Source organism: Panulirus ornatus, chromosome 9 (genome assembly GCF_036320965.1).
Source record: "Panulirus ornatus isolate Po-2019 chromosome 9, ASM3632096v1, whole genome shotgun sequence".
Classification (NCBI taxonomy): domain Eukaryota; kingdom Metazoa; phylum Arthropoda; class Malacostraca; order Decapoda; family Palinuridae; genus Panulirus; species Panulirus ornatus.
In genome coordinates, this window is record NC_092232.1 from 40,263,374 (window position 1) to 40,279,821 (window position 16,448).

Consider the following 16,448-nt stretch of genomic DNA (forward strand, 5'->3'; position numbering starts at 1 on the left):
GCTGGAGACCTGCAGCGGTGACATGAGGCATCATCATCAAGCTAAATGAAGTCACAAAGTCACTTAAGGTAAGGACTAGTTGAAAGTTGGGTGGGAAACTGTGGTAAGAATAAAATAAATTTTTTCAAATTTCTTTGTAAAAATTCCTCTACATGTACACTCAGAAGTGTCTACAGATGCTGTTTTTTATTTATTTTTCACAAAATAGATTATATATATATATATATATATATATATTATATATATATATATATATATATATATATATATATATATATACATATTCATTTTTATTTTGCTTTGTCACTGTTTCCCGCGGTAGCGAGGTAGCGCAAGGAAACAGACGAAAGAATGGCCCAACCCACCCACATACACATGTATATACATACACGTACACACCCCCAAATATACATACCTAAACATCTCAATGTATACATATCATACTCACACAGACATATACATATATACCCATGTCCATAATTCATACTGTCTGCCTTTATTCATTCCCATAGCCACCCCGTCACACATGGAATAACAACACCCATCCCCCCCTCCCTCATGTGTGCGGGGTAGCGTTAGGAAAAGACAACAAAAGCCCCATTCGCTCACACTCATTCTCTAGCTGTCATGTAATAATGCACCGAAACCACAGCTCCCTTTCCACGCCCAGGCCCCACAGAACTTTCCATGGTTTACCCCAGATGCTTCACATGCACTGGTTCAATCCATTGACAGCACGTTGACCCCGGTGTACCACATCGTTCCAATTCACTCTATTCCTTGCACGCCTTTCACCCTCCTGCATATTCAGGCCCCGATCACTCAAAATCTTTTTCACTCCACCTTTCCACCTCCAATTTGGTCTCCCACTTCTCGATCCCTCCACCTCTGACACATATATCCTCCTGGTCTAATCTTTCCTCACTCATTCCCTCCATGTGACCAAGCCATTTCAAAACACACTCTTCTGCCCTCTCAACCAAACTCTTTATATTACCACACATCTCTCTTACCCTTACATTACTTACTCGATCAAACCACCTCACACCACATATTGTCCTCAAACATCTCATTTCCAGCACATCCAACCTCCTGCGCACAACTCTATCCATAGCCCACGCCTCGCAACCATACAACATTGTTGGAACCACTATTCCTTCAAACATACCCATTTTTGCTTTCAAGACTCCCAGAATCTTTGCCCCCTCCCCGACCCTATGATTCACTTCCGCTTCCATGGTTCCATCCGCTGCCAGATCCACTCCCAGATATCTAAAACACTTCACTTCCTACAGTTTTTCTCCATTCAAACTTACCTCCCAATTGACTTGACCCTCAACCCTACTGTACCTAATAACCTTACTCTTATTCACATTTACTCTCAACTTTCTTCTTTCACACACTTTACCAAACTCAGTCACCAGCTTCTGCAGTTTCTCACATGAATCAGCCACCAGCGCTGTATCATTAGGGAACAACAACTGACTCACTTCCCAAGCTCTCTCATCCACAACAGACTGCATACTTGCCCCTCTTTCCAAAACTCTTGCATTCACCTCCCTAACAACCCCATCCATAAACAATTTAAACAACCATGGAGACATCAAACACCCCTGCCGCAAACCTACATTCACTGAAAACCAATCACTTTCCTCTCTTCCTACACGTACACATGCCTTACATCCTCGATAAAAGCTTTTCACTGATTCTAACAACTTGCCACCCACGCCATATATCCTTAGTACCTTCCACAGAGCATCCCTGTCAACTCTATCATATGCCTTCTCCAGATCCATAAATGCTACATACAAATCCATCTGTTTTTCTAAGTATTTCTCACGTACATTCTTCAAAGCAAACACCTGATCCACACAATCTCTACCACTTCTGAAACCACACTGCTCTTCCCCAATCTGATGTTCTGTACATGCCTTCACCCTCTCAATCAATACCCTCCATATGATTTACCAGGAATACTCAACAAACTTATACTTCTGTGATTTGAGCACTCACTCTTATCCACTTTGCCTTTGTACAATGGCACTATGCATGCATTCCGCCAATCCTCAGGCACCTCACCATGAATCATACATACATAAAATTACCTTACCAACCAGTCAATAATACAGTCACCCCCTTTTTTGATAAATACAACTGCAATACCATCCAAACCTGCTGCCTTGCCGGCTTTCATCTTCCGCAAATCTTAGACTACCTCTTCTCTGTTTACCAAATCGTTTTCCCTAACTCTCTCGCTTTGCACACCACCTCGACCAAAACACCCTATATCTGCCACTCTATCATCAAACACATTCAACAAACCTTCAAAATACTTACTCCATCTCCTTCTCACATCCCCACTACTTGTTATCACCTCCCCATTAGCCCCCTTCACTGAAGTTCCCATTTGTTCCCTTGTCTTACGCACTTTATTTACCTCCTTCCAAAAAATCTTTTTCTTCTCCCTAAAATTCAATGATATTCTCTCACCCCAACTCTCATTTGCCCTCTTTTTCACCTTTCTCTTGACCTCCTGCCTCTTTCTTTTATACATCTCCCACTCATTTGCTTTATTTCCCTGCAAAAATCGTCCAAATGCCTCTCTCTTCTCTTTCACTAATAATCTTCCTTCTTCATCCCACCACTCACTACCCTTTTTAATCTGCCCACCTCCCACGCTTCTCATGACACAAGCATCTTTTGCGGAAGCCATCACTGCTTCCCAAAATACATCCCATTCGTCCCCCACTCCCCTTACGTCCTTTGTTCTCACCCTTTTCCATTCTGTATTCAGTCTCTCCTGGTACTTCCTCACACAAGTCTCCTTCCCAAGCTCACTTACTCTCACCACTCTCTTCACCCCAACATTCTCTCTTCTTCTCTGAAAACCTCTACAGTCTTCACCTTCGACTCCACAAGATAATGATCAGACATCCCTCCAGTTGCACCTCTCAGCACATTAACATCCAAAAGTCTCTCTTTCGCGCGCCTATCAATTAACACGTAATCCAATAATGCTCTCTGGCCATCTCTCCTACTTACGTACACTTATGTATATCTATCTTTTCAAATCAGGTATTCCCAATCACCTGTCCTTTTTCAACAAATAAATCTACAAGCTCTTCACCATTTCCATTTACAACACTGTACACCCCATGTATACCAATTATTCCCTCAACTGCCACATTACTCACCTTTGCATTCAAATCACCCATCACTATAACCTGGCCTCGTGCATCAAAACCACTAACACACTCATTCAGCTGTTCCCAACACACCTGCCTCTCATGACCTTTTTTCTCGTGCCCAGGTGCGTATGCACCAATAATCACACATCTCTCTCCATCAACTAGGCATATGATAGAGTTGATTGAGATGCTCTGTGGAAGGTATTAAGAATATATGGTGTGGGAAACAAGTTGTTAGAAGCAGTGAAAAGTGTTTATCGAGGATGTAAGGCATGTGTACGTGTAGGAAGAGAGGAAAGTGATTGGTTCTCAGTGAATGTAGGTTTGCGACAGGGGTGTGTGATGTCTCCATGGTTGTTCAATTTGTTTATGGATGGGGTTATTAGGTAGGTAAATGCAAGAGTTTTCGAAAGAGGGGCAAGTATGTAGTCTGTTGTAGATGAGAGAGCTTTTGAAGTGAGTCAGTTGTTGTTCGCTGATGATACAGCACTGGTGGCTGATTCATGTGTGAAACTGCAGGAGCTGGTGACTGAGTTTGGTAAAGTGTGTGAAAGAAGAAAATTAAGAGTAAATGTGAATAACAGCAAGGTTATTAGGTACAGTAGGATTGAGGGTCAAATCAATTGGGAGGTAAGTTTGAATGGAGAAAAACTGGAGGAAGTTAAGTGTTTTAGATATCTGGGAGTGGATCTGGCAGCGGATGGAACCATGGAAGCGGAAGTGAATCATAGGGTGGGGGAGGGGGCGAAAATTCTGGGAGCCCTGAAGAATGTGTGGAAGTCGAGAACATTATCTCGGTAAGCAAAAATGGGAATGTTTGAAGGAATAGTGGTTCCAACAATGTATGGTTGCGAGGCGTGGACTATGGATACAGTTGTACGCAGGAGGGTGGATATGCTGGAAATGAGATGTTTGAGGACAATGTGTGGTGTGAGGTGGTTTGATCGAGTAAGTAATGTAAGGGTAAGAGAGATGTGTGGAAATAAAATGAATTTGGTTGAGAGAGCAGAAGAGGGTGTTTTGAAGTGGTTTGGTCACATGGAGAGAATGAGTGAGGAAAGATTGACCAAGAGGATATATGTGTCAGAGGTGGAGGGAACGAGGAGAAGTGGGAGACCACATTGGAGGTGGAAAGATGGAGTGAAAAAGATTTTGAGTGATCGGTGCTGGAACATGCAGGAGGGTGAAAGGCGTGCAAGGAATAGAGTGAATTATTACGATGTGGTATACCGGGGTCGACGTGCTGTCAGTGGATTGAACCAGGGCATGTGAAGCGTCTGGGGTAAATCATGGAAAGTTGTGTGGGGCCTGGATGTGGAAAGGGAGCTGTGGTTTCGGTGCATTATTAAATGACAGCTTGAGACTGAGTGTGAACGAATGAGGCCTTTGTTGTCTTTTCCTAGCGCTACCTCGCACACATGAGGGGGGAGGGGGTTGTTATTCCATGTGTGGCGAGGTGGCGATGGGAATAAATAAAGGCAGACAGTATGAATTATATACATGTGTATATATGTATATATTTGTGTGTATATATATGTGTACATTGAGATGTATTGGTATGTATATTCACGTGTGTGGACGTGCATGTATATACATGTGTATGTGGGTGGGTTGGGCCATTTCTTTCGTCTGTTTCCTTGCGCTACCTCGCAAACGCGGGAGACAGCGACAAAGCAAAATAGTAATGATATATATATATATATATATATATATATATATATATATATATATATTATCCCTGGGGATAGGGGTTTAAGAATACTTCCCACGTATTCCCTGCGTGTCGTAAAAGGCGACTAAAAGGGGAGGGAGCGGGGGGCTGGAATTCCTCCCCTCTCGTTTTTTTTTTTTTTTAAATTTTCCAAAAGAAGGAACAGAGGGGGACCAGGTGAGGATATTCCAAAAAAGGCCCAGTCCTCTGTTTCTTAGCGCTACCTCGCTAATGCGGGAAATGGCAAATAGTTAAAAAAAGAAAAAGAAAATATATATGTATATATATATATATATATATATATATATATATATATATATATATATATATACGTACATATATATGACTATTGTTGACTGGTTGGTAAGGATATCTTATGTATGTGTGACTCATGTGGGTGGGTTGGGCCATTCTTTCGTCTGCTTCCTTGCGCTACCTCGCTAACGCGGGAGACAGCAACAAAGCAAAATAATATTTTTTTTTTCTTTTTTTTGCTTTGTCGCTGTCTCCCGAAAGAAATGGCCCAACCCACCCCCATACACATGTATATACATACGTCCACACACGCAAATATACATACCTACACAGCTTTCCATGGTTTACCCCAGACGCTTCACATGCCCTGATTCAATCCACTGACAGCACGTCAACCCCGGTATACCACATCGATCCAGTTCACTCTATTCCTTGCACACCTTTCACCCTCTTGTATGTTTAGGCCCCGATCGCTCAAAATCTTTTTCATTCCATCTTTCCAACTCCAATTTGGTCTCCCACTTCTCGTTCCCTCCAACTCTGACACTTATATCCTCTTTGTCAACCTTTCCTCACTCATTCTTTCCATGTGACCAAACCATTTTAAAACACCCTCTTCTGCCCTCTCAACCACGCTCTTTTTTCACCACACATCTCTCTCACCCTTTCATTACTTACTCGATCAAACCACCTCACACCACATATATTGCTCAAACATCTTATTTCCAGCACATCCACCCTCCTCTGCACTACTCTATCTATAGCCCACGCCTCGCAACCATATAATGTTGTTGGAACCACTATTCCTTCAAACATATCGATTTTTGCTTTCGGAGACAATGTTCTCGCCTTCTACACATTTTTCAACGCTCCCAGAACTTTCGCTCCCTCCCCCACCCTGTGACTGACTTCCACTTCCATGGATCCATCCGCTGCCAAACCCACTCCCAGTTATCTAAAACACTTCACTTCCTACAGTTTTCTCCATTCAAACTTACCACCCAATTGACTTGTCCCTCAACCCTACTGCACCTAATAACCTTGTTCATATTGACATTTACTCTCAGTTTTCTTCTTTCAGACACTTTACCAAACTCAGTCACCAGCTTCTGCAGTTTCTCACATGAATCAGCCACCAGCGTTGTATCATCAACGAACAACAACTGACTCACTTCCGAAGCCCTCTCATCCACAACAGACTGCATTCTTGCCCCTCTCTCCAAAACTCTTGGATTTACCTCCCAAACAACCCCATCCATACACAAATTCAAAAATCATTGACACATCACACATCCCTGCCGCAAACCGACATACATTGAATACCAATCACTTTCCCCTCTTTCTACTCGTACTTCCTACTTTTCACTGCTTCTAACAACTTGCCTCCCACACCATATATTCTTAATACCTTCCACAGAGCATCTCTATCACCTCTATCATATGCCTTCTCCAGATCCATAGATACTACATACAAATCCATTTGCTTTTGAATGTATTTCTCACATACATTCTTCAAAGCAAACACCTAATCCACACATCCTCTACCACTTCTGAAACTACAATGCTCTTCCCCAATCTGATGCTCTGTACATGCCTTCACCCTCTCAATCAATACCCTCCCATATAATTTACCAGGAATACTTAACAAACTTATACCTCTGTAATTTGAGCACTCACCTTTATCCCCTTTGCCTTTGTACAATGGCACTATGCATGCATTCCGCCTATCTTCAGGCACCTCACCATGAGTCATACATATATTAGATATCCATACCAACCAGTCAACAACACAGTCGCCACTTTTTTTTTTTTTTAATTCCACTGCAATACCATCCAAACCCTCTGCCTTGCCAGCTCTCATCTTCTGCAAAGCTTTTAGTACCTCTTCTCTGTTTATCAAATAATTCTCCCTAACCCTCTCACTTCGCACACCACCTCGACCAAAACACCCTATATCCGCCACTCTACCATCTAACACATTCAACAAACCTTCAAAATACTCACTCCATCTACTTCTAACATTACCACTACCTGTTATCACCTCCCCATTAGCCCCTTCACCGATGTTCCCATTTGCTCTCTTGTCTTACGCACTTTATTTACCTCCTTCCAAAACATCTTTTTACTATCCCCAAAATTTGATGATACTCTCTCGCCCCAACTCTCTTTCACATTTGTCTTGACCTCCTGTCTCTTTCTTTTATACATCTTCCAGTCATTTGCACTATTTCCCTGCAAAACTCGGCCAAATGACTCTCTCTTCTCTTTCCCTAATAATCTTCTCTTTCAATAATAATCTTACTTCTTCATCCCACCACTCATTACCCTTTCTAATCTGCCCACTTCCGACGATTCTCATGCCATAAGCATCTTTTGCACAAGCCATCACTGCTTCCCTAAATACATCCCATTCCTCCCCCACTTCCCTTACGTCCTTTGCTCTCACCTTTTTCCATTCTGCACTCAGTCTTTCCTGGTACTTCCTCACACAAATCTCCTTCCCAAGCTCACTTACTCTCTCTCTCTCTCTCTCTCTCTCTCTCTCTCTCTCTCTCTCTCTCTCTCTCTCTCTGTATATATATATATATATATATATATATATATATATATATATATATATATATATATATATATATATATATATATATATATTTATTTATCTTTTATTTATTATACTTTGTCGCTGTCTCCCGCGTTTGCGAGGTAGCGCAAGGAAACAGACGAAAGAAATGGCCCAAACCCCCCCCCCCATACACATGTATATACATACGTCCACACACGCAAATATACATACCTACACAGCTTTCCATGGTTTACCCCAGACGCTTCACATGCCTTGATTCAATCCACTGACAGCACGTCAACCCCGGTATACCACATCGCTCCAATTCACTCTATTCCTTGCCCTCCTTTCACCCTCCTGCATGTTCAGGCCCCGATCACTCAAAATCTTTTTCACTCCATCTTTCCACCTCCAATTTGGTCTCCCTCTTCTCCTTGTTCCCTCCACCTCCGACACATATATCCTCTTGGTCAATCTTTCCTCACTCATCCTCTCCATGTGCCCAAACCACTTCAAAACACCCTCTTCTGCTCTCTCAACCACGCTCTTTTTATTTCCACACATCTCTCTTACCCTTACGTTACTCACTCGATCAAACCACCTCACACCACACATTGTCCTCAAACATCTCATTTCCAGCACATCCATCCTCCTGCGCACAACTCTATCCATAGCCCACGCCTCGCAACCATACAACATTGTTGGAACCACTATTCCTTCAAAAATACCCATTTTTGCTTTCCGAGATAATGTTCTCGACTTCCACACATTCTTCAAGGCCCCCAGGATTTTGGCCCCCTCCCCCACCCTATGATCCACTTCCGCTTCCATGGTTCCATCCGCTGCCAGATCCACTCCCAGATATCTAAAACACTTCACTTCCTCCAGTTTTTCTCCATTCAAACTCACCTCCCAATTGACTTGACCCTCAACCCTACTGTACCTAATAACCTTGCTCTTATTCACATTTACTCTTAACTTTCTTCTTCCACACACTTTTCCAAACTCAGTCACCAGCTTCTGCAGTTTCTCACATGAATCAGCCACCAGCGCTGTATCATCAGCGAACAACAACTGACTCACTTCCCAAGCTCTCTCATCCCCAACAGACTTCATACTTGCCCCTCTTTCCAAAACTCTTGCATTTACCTCCCTAACAACCCCATCCATAAACAAATTAAACAACCATGGAGACATCACACACCCCTGCCGCAAACCTACATTCACTGAGAACCAATCACTTTCCTCTCTTCCTACACGTACACATGCCTTACATCCTCGATAAAAACTTTTCACTGCTTCTAACAACTTTCCTCCCACACCATATATTCTTAATACCTTCCACAGAGCATCTCTATCAACTCTATCATATGCCTTCTCCAGATCCATAAATGCTACATACAAATCCATTTGCTTTTCTAAGTATTTCTCACATACATTCTTCAAAGCAAACACCTGATCCACACATCCTCTACCACTTCTGAAACCACACTGCTCTTCCCCAATCTGATGCTCTGTACATGCCTTCACCCTCTCAATCAATACCCTCCCATATAATTTACCAGGAATACTCAACAAACTTATACCTCTGTAATTTGAGCACTCACTCTTATCCCCTTTGCCTTTGTACAATGGCACTATGCACGCATTCCGCCAATCCTCAGGCACCTCACCATGAGTCATACATACATTAAATAACCTTACCAACCAGTCAACAATACAGTCACCCCCTTTTTTAATAAATTCCACTGCAATACCATCGAAACCTGCTGCCTTGCCGGCTTTCATCTTCCGCAAAGCTTTCACTACCTCTTCTCTGTTTACCAAATCATTTTCCCTATATATATATATATATATATATATATATATATATATATATATATATATATATATATATATATATATATATATATATCCCTTGGGATAGGGGAGAAAGAATACTTCCCACGCATTCCTCACGAATCGTAGAAGGCGACTAAAGGGGACGGGAGCGGGGGGCCAGAAACCCTCCCCTCCTTGTATTCTAACTCTCTAAAAGGGGAAACAGAAGAAGGAGTCAAGCGGGGAGTGTTCATCCTCCTCGAAGGCTCAGATTGGGGTGTCTAAATGTGAGTGGATGTAACCAAGATGAGAAAAAAGGAAAGATAGGTTGTATCTATGAGCAAAGGAACGTGGATGTTTTGGCTCTGAGTGAAACGAAGCTCAAGGGTAAAGGGGAAGAGTGGTTTGGAATGTCTTGGGAGTAAAGTCAGGGGTTAGTGAGAGGACAAGAGCAAGGGAAGGAGTAGCAGTACTCCTGAAACAGGAGTTGTGGGAGTATGTGATAGAGTGTAAGAAAGTAAATTCTAGATTGATATGGGTAAAACTGAAAGTTGATGGAGAGAGATGGGTGATTATTGGTGCATATGCACCTGGTCATGAAAAGAAAGATCATAAGAGGCAAGTGTTTTGGGAGCAGCTGAATGAGTGTGTTAGTGGTTTTGATGCACGAGAGTGGGTTATAGTGATGGGTGATTTGAATGCAAAGGTGAGTAATGTAGCAGTTGAGGGAATAATTGGTATACATGGGGTGTTCATTGTTGTAAATGGAAATGGTGAAGAGCTTGTAGATTTATGTGCTGAAAAAGGACTGGTGATTGGGAATACATGGTTTAAAAAGAGAGATATACATAAGTATACGTACGTAAGTAGGAGATATATCCAGATAGCGTTATTGGATTACGTGTTAATTGATAGGCGCGCGAAAGAGAGGCTTTTGTATGTTAATGTGCTAAGAGGTGCAACTGGAGGGATGTCTGATCATTATCTTGTGGAGGTGAAGATTTGTAGGGGTATTCAGAAAAGAAGAGAGAATGTTGGGGTGAAGAGAGTGGTAAGAGTTAGTGAGCTTGGGAAGGAGACTTGTGTGAGGAAGTACCAGGAGAGACTGAGTACAGAATGGAAAAAGGTGAGAACAAAGGAGGTAAGGGGAGTGGGGGAGGAATGGGATGTATTAGGGAAGCAGTGATGGCTTGCGCAAAAGATGCTTGTGGCATGAGAAGCGTGGGAGGTGGGTTGATTAGAAAGGGTAGTGAGTGGTGAGATGAAGAAGTAAGATTATTAGTGAAAGAGAAGAGAGAGGCATTTGGACGATTTTTGCATGGAAAAATGCAATTGAGTGGGAGATGTATAAAAGAAAGAGGCAGGAGGTCAAGAGAAAGGGGCAAGAGGTGAAAAAGAGGGCAAATGAGAGTTGGGGTGAGAGAGTATCATTAAATTTTAGGGAGAATAAAAAGATGTTTTGGAGGTAAATAAAGTGCGTAAGACAAGGGAGCAAATGGGAACTTCAGTGAAGGGGGCTAATGGGTAGGTGATAACAAGTAGTGGTGATGTGAGAAGGAGATGGAGTGAGTATTTTGAATGTTTGTTGAATGTGTTTGATGATAGAGTGGCAGATATAGGGTGTTTTGGTCGAGGTAGTGTACAAAGTGAGAGGTTTAAGGAAATTGATTTCATAAACAGAGAAGAGGTAGTAAAAGCTTTGCGGAAGATGAAAGCCGGCAAGGTAGCAGGTTTGGATGATATTGCAGTGGAATTTATTAAAAAATGGGGTGACTGTATTGTTGACTGGTTGGTAAGGTTATTTAATGTATGTATGATTCATGATGAGGTGCCTGAGGATTTGCGGAATGCTTGCATAATGCAATTGTACAAAGTCGAAGGGGATAGGAGTGAGTGCTCAAATTACAGAGGCATAAGTTTGTTGAGTATTTCAGGAAATTATATGGGAGGGTATTGATTGAGAGGGTGAAGGCATGTACAGAGCATCAGATTGGGGAAGAGCAGTGTGGTTTCAGAAGTGGTAGAGGATGTGTGGATCAGGTGTTTGCTTTGAAGAATGTATGTGAGAAATACTTAGAAAAGCAAATGGATTTGTATGTGGCATTTATGGATCTGGAGAAGGCATATGATAGATTTGATAGAGATACTGTGTGGAAGGTATTAAGAATATATGTTGTGGGAGGCAAGTTTTTATCGAGGATGTAAGGCATGTGTACGTGTAGGAATAGAGGAAAGTGAATGGTTCTCAGTGAATGTAGGTTTGCGGCAGGGGTGTGTGATGTCTCCATGGTTGTTTAATTTGTTTATGGATGGGGTTGTTAGGGAGGTGAATGAAAGAGTTTTGGAAAGAGGGGCAAGTATGTAGTCTGTTGTGGATGAGAGAGCTTTTGAAGTGAGTCAGTTGTTCGCTGATGATACACCGCTGGTGGCTGATTCATGTGAGAAACTGCAGAAGCTGGTGAATGAGTTTGGTAAAGTGTGTGAAAGAAGAAAGTTAAGAGTAAATGTGAATAAGAGCAAGGTTATTAGGTACAGTAGGGTTGAGGGTCAAGTCAATTGGGAGGTAAGTTTGAATGGAGAAAAACTGGAGGAAGTAAAGTGTTTTAGATATCTGGGAGTGGATCTGGCAGCGGATGGAATCATGGAAGCGAAATTGAATCATAGGGTGGGGGAGGGGGCGAAAGTTCAGGAAGCCTTGAAGAATGTTTGGAAGTCGAGAACATTATCTCGGAAAGCAAAAATGGGTATGTTTGAAGGAATAGTGGTTCCAACAATGTTGTATGGTTGCGAGGCGTGGGCTATAGATAGAGTTGTGCGCAGGAGGATGGACGTGCTGGAAATGAGATGTTTGAGGAAAATGTGTGGTGTGAGGTGGTTTGATCGAGTAAGTAACGTAAGGGTAAGAGAGATGTGTGGAAATAAAAAGAGCGTGGTTGAGAGAGCAGAAGAGGGTGTTTTGAAATGGTTTGGGCACATGGAGAGAATGAGTGAGGAAAGATTGACCAAGAGGATATATGTGTCGGAGGTGGAGGGAACGAGGAGAAGAGGGAGACCAAATTGGAGGTGGAAAGATGGAGTGAAAAAGATTTTGTGTAATCGGGGCCTGAACATGCAGGAGGGTGAAAGGAGGGCAAGGAATAGAGTGAATTGGAGCGATGTGGTATACAGGGGTTGACGTGCTGTCAGTGGATTGAGTCGGGGCATGTGAAGCGTCTGGGGTAAACCATGGAAAGCTGTGTAGGTATGTATATTTGCGTGTGTGGACGTGTGTATGTACATGTGTATGGGGGGGGGGGGTTGGGCCATTTCTTTCGTCAGTTTCCTTGCGCTACCTCGCAAACGCGGGAGACAGCGACAAAGTATAAAAAAAAAAAAAAAAATATATATATATATATATATATATATATATATATATATATATATATATATATATATATATATATATATATATATATATATATATATATATGTATATATATATATATATATATATATATATATATATATATATATATATATATATATATATATATATATATATTATTTTTATTTTCTATTATACTTTGTCGCTGTCTCCCGCGTTTGCGAGGTAGCGCAAGGAAACAGACGAAAGAAATGGCCCAACCCCCCCCCCCCCCCATACACATGTATATACATACGTCCACACACGCAAATATACATACCTACACAGCTTTCCATGGTTTACCCCAGACGCTTCACATGCCTTGATTCAATCCACTGACAGCACGTCAACCCCGGTATACCACATCGCTCCAATTCACTCTATTTCTTGCCCTCCTTTCACCCTCCTGCATGTTCAGGCCCCGATCACACAAAATCTTTTTCACTCCATCTTTCCACCTCCAATTTGGTCTCCCTCTTCTCCTCGTTCCCTCCACCTCCGACACATATATCCTCTTGGTCAATCTTTCCTCACTCATTCTCTCCATGTGCCCAGACCATTCAAAACACCCTCTTCTGCTCTCTCAACCACGCTCTTTTTATTTCCACACATCTCTCTTACCCTTACGTTACTCACTCGATCAAACCACTTCACACCACACATTGTCCTCAAACATCTCATTTCCAGCACATCCATCCTCCTGCGCACAACTCTATCGATAGCCCACGCCTCGCAACCATACAACATTGTTGGAACCACTATTCCTTCAAACATACCCATCTTTGCTTTCCGAGATAATGTTCTCGACTTCCACACATTCTTCAAGGCCCCCAGAATTTTCGCCCCCTCCCCCATCCTATGATCCACTTCCGCTTCCATGGTTCCATCCGCTGCCAGATCCACTCCCAGATATCTAAAACACTTCACTTCCTACAGTTTTTCTCCATTCAAACTCACCTCCCAATTGACTTGACCCTCAACCCTACTGTACCTAATAGCCTTGCTCTTATTCACATTTACTCTTAACTTTCTTCTTCCACACACTTTACCAAACTCAGTCACCAGCTTCTGCAGTTTCTCACATGAATCAGCCACCAGCGCTGTATCATCAGCGAATAACAACTGACTCACTTCCCAAGCTCTCTCATCCCCAACAGACTTCATACTTGGCCCTCTTTCCAAAACTATATATATATATATATATATATATATATATATATATATATATATATATATATATATATATATATATATATATATATTTTTTTTTTTTTTTTTTATACTTTGTCGCTGTCTCCCGCGTTTGCGAGGTAGCGCAAGGAAACTGACGAAAGAAATGGCCCAACCCCCCCCCCCATACACATGTACATACACACGTCCACACACGCAAATATACATACCTACACAGCTTTCCATGGTTTACCCCAGACGCTTCACATGCCCTGACTCAATCCACTGACAGCACGTCAACCCCTGTATACCACATCGCTCCAATTCACTCTATTCCTTGCCCTCCTTTCACCCTCCTGCATGTTCAGGCCCCGATCACACAAAATCTTTTTCACTCCATCTTTCCACCTCCAATTTGGTCTCCCTCTTCTCCTCGTTCCCTCCACCTCCGACACATATATCCTCTTGGTCAATCTTTCCTCACTCATTCTCTCCATGTGCCCAAACCATTTCAAAACACCCTCTTCTGCTCTCTCAACCACGCTCTTTTTATTTCCACACATCTCTCTTACCCTTACGTTACTTACTCGATCAAACCACCTCACACCACACATTTTCCTCAAACATCTCATTTCCAGCACGTCCATCCTCCTGCGCACAACTCTATCCATAGCCCACGCCTCGCAACCATACAACATTGTTGGAACCACTATTCCTTCAAACATACCCATTTTTGCTTTCCGAGATAATGTTCTCGACTTCCACACATTTTTCAAGGCTCCCAAAATTTTCGCCCCCTCCCCCACCCTATGATCCACTTCCGCTTCCATGGTTCCATCCGCTGACAGATCCACTCCCAGATATCTAAAACACTTCACTTCCTCCAGTTTTTCTCCATTCAAACTCACCTCCCAATTGACTTGACCCTCAACCCTACTGTACCTAATAACCTTGCTCTTATTCACATTTACTCTTAACTTTCTTCTTCCACACACTTTACCAAACTCAGTCACCAGCTTCTGCAGTTTCTCACATGAATCAGCCACCAGCGCTGTATCATCAGCGAACAACAACTGACTCACTTCCCAAGCTCTCTCATCCCCAACAGACTTCATACTTGGCCCTCTTTCCAAAACTATATATATATATATATATATATATATATATATATATATATATATATATATATATATATATATATATATATATATTTTTTTTTTTTTTTTTTTTATACTTTGTCGCTGTCTCCCGCGTTTGCGAGGTAGCGCAAGGAAACTGACGAAAGAAATGGCCCAAACCCCCCCCCCCCCATACACATGTACATACACACGTCCACACACGCAAATATACATACCTACACAGCTTTCCATGGTTTACCCCAGACGCTTCACATGCCCCGACTCAATCCACTGACAGCACGTCAACCCCTGTATACCACATCGCTCCAATTCACTCTATTCCTTGCCCTCCTTTCACCCTCCTGCATGTTCAGGCCCCGATCACACAAAATCTTTTTCACTCCATCTTTCCACCTCCAATTTGGTCTCCCTCTTCTCCTCGTTCCCTCCACCTCCGACACATATATCCTCTTGGTCAATCTTTCCTCACTCATTCTCTCCATGTGCCCAAACCATTTCAAAACACCCTCTTCTGCTCTCTCAACCACGCTCTTTTTATTTCCACACATCTCTCTTACCCTTACGTTACTTACTCGATCAAACCACCTCACACCACACATTTTCCTCAAACATCTCATTTCCAGCACGTCCATCCTCCTGCGCACAACTCTATCCATAGCCCACGCCTCGCAACCATACAACATTGTTGGAACCACTATTCCTTCAAACATACCCATTTTTGCTTTCCGAGATAATGTTCTCGACTTCCACACATTTTTCAAGGCTCCCAAAATTTTCGCCCCCTCCCCCACCCTATGATCCACTTCCGCTTCCATGGTTCCATCCGCTGACAGATCCACTCCCAGATATCTAAAACACTTCACTTCCTCCAGTTTTTCTCCATTCAAACTCACCTCCCAATTGACTTGACCCTCAACCCTACTGTACCTAATAACCTTGCTCTTATTCACATTTACTCTTAACTTTCTTCTTCCACACACTTTACCAAACTCAGTCACCAGCTTCTGCAGTTTCTCACATGAATCAGCCACCAGCGCTGTATCATCAGCGAACAACAACTGACTCACTTCCCAAGCTCTCTCATCCCCAACAGACTTCATACTTGCCCCTCTTTCCAGGACGCTTGCATTTACCTCCCTAACAACCCCATCCATAAACAAATTAAACAACCATGGAGACATCACACACCCCTGCCGCA

General features: G+C 42.5%; 1 protein-coding gene across 1 annotated transcript in view; it reads left to right on the forward strand.

Moving 5' to 3' along the window:
- The window catches only part of LOC139750360 (uncharacterized), an 89,428-nt gene continuing 72,980 nt past the window's right edge, over positions 1 to 16,448 (forward strand). The window contains exon 1 of the mRNA XM_071665069.1: positions 1 to 68. The gene's annotated coding sequence lies outside the window, so the exon portion shown is untranslated. The remainder of the gene's footprint in view (positions 69 to 16,448) is intronic.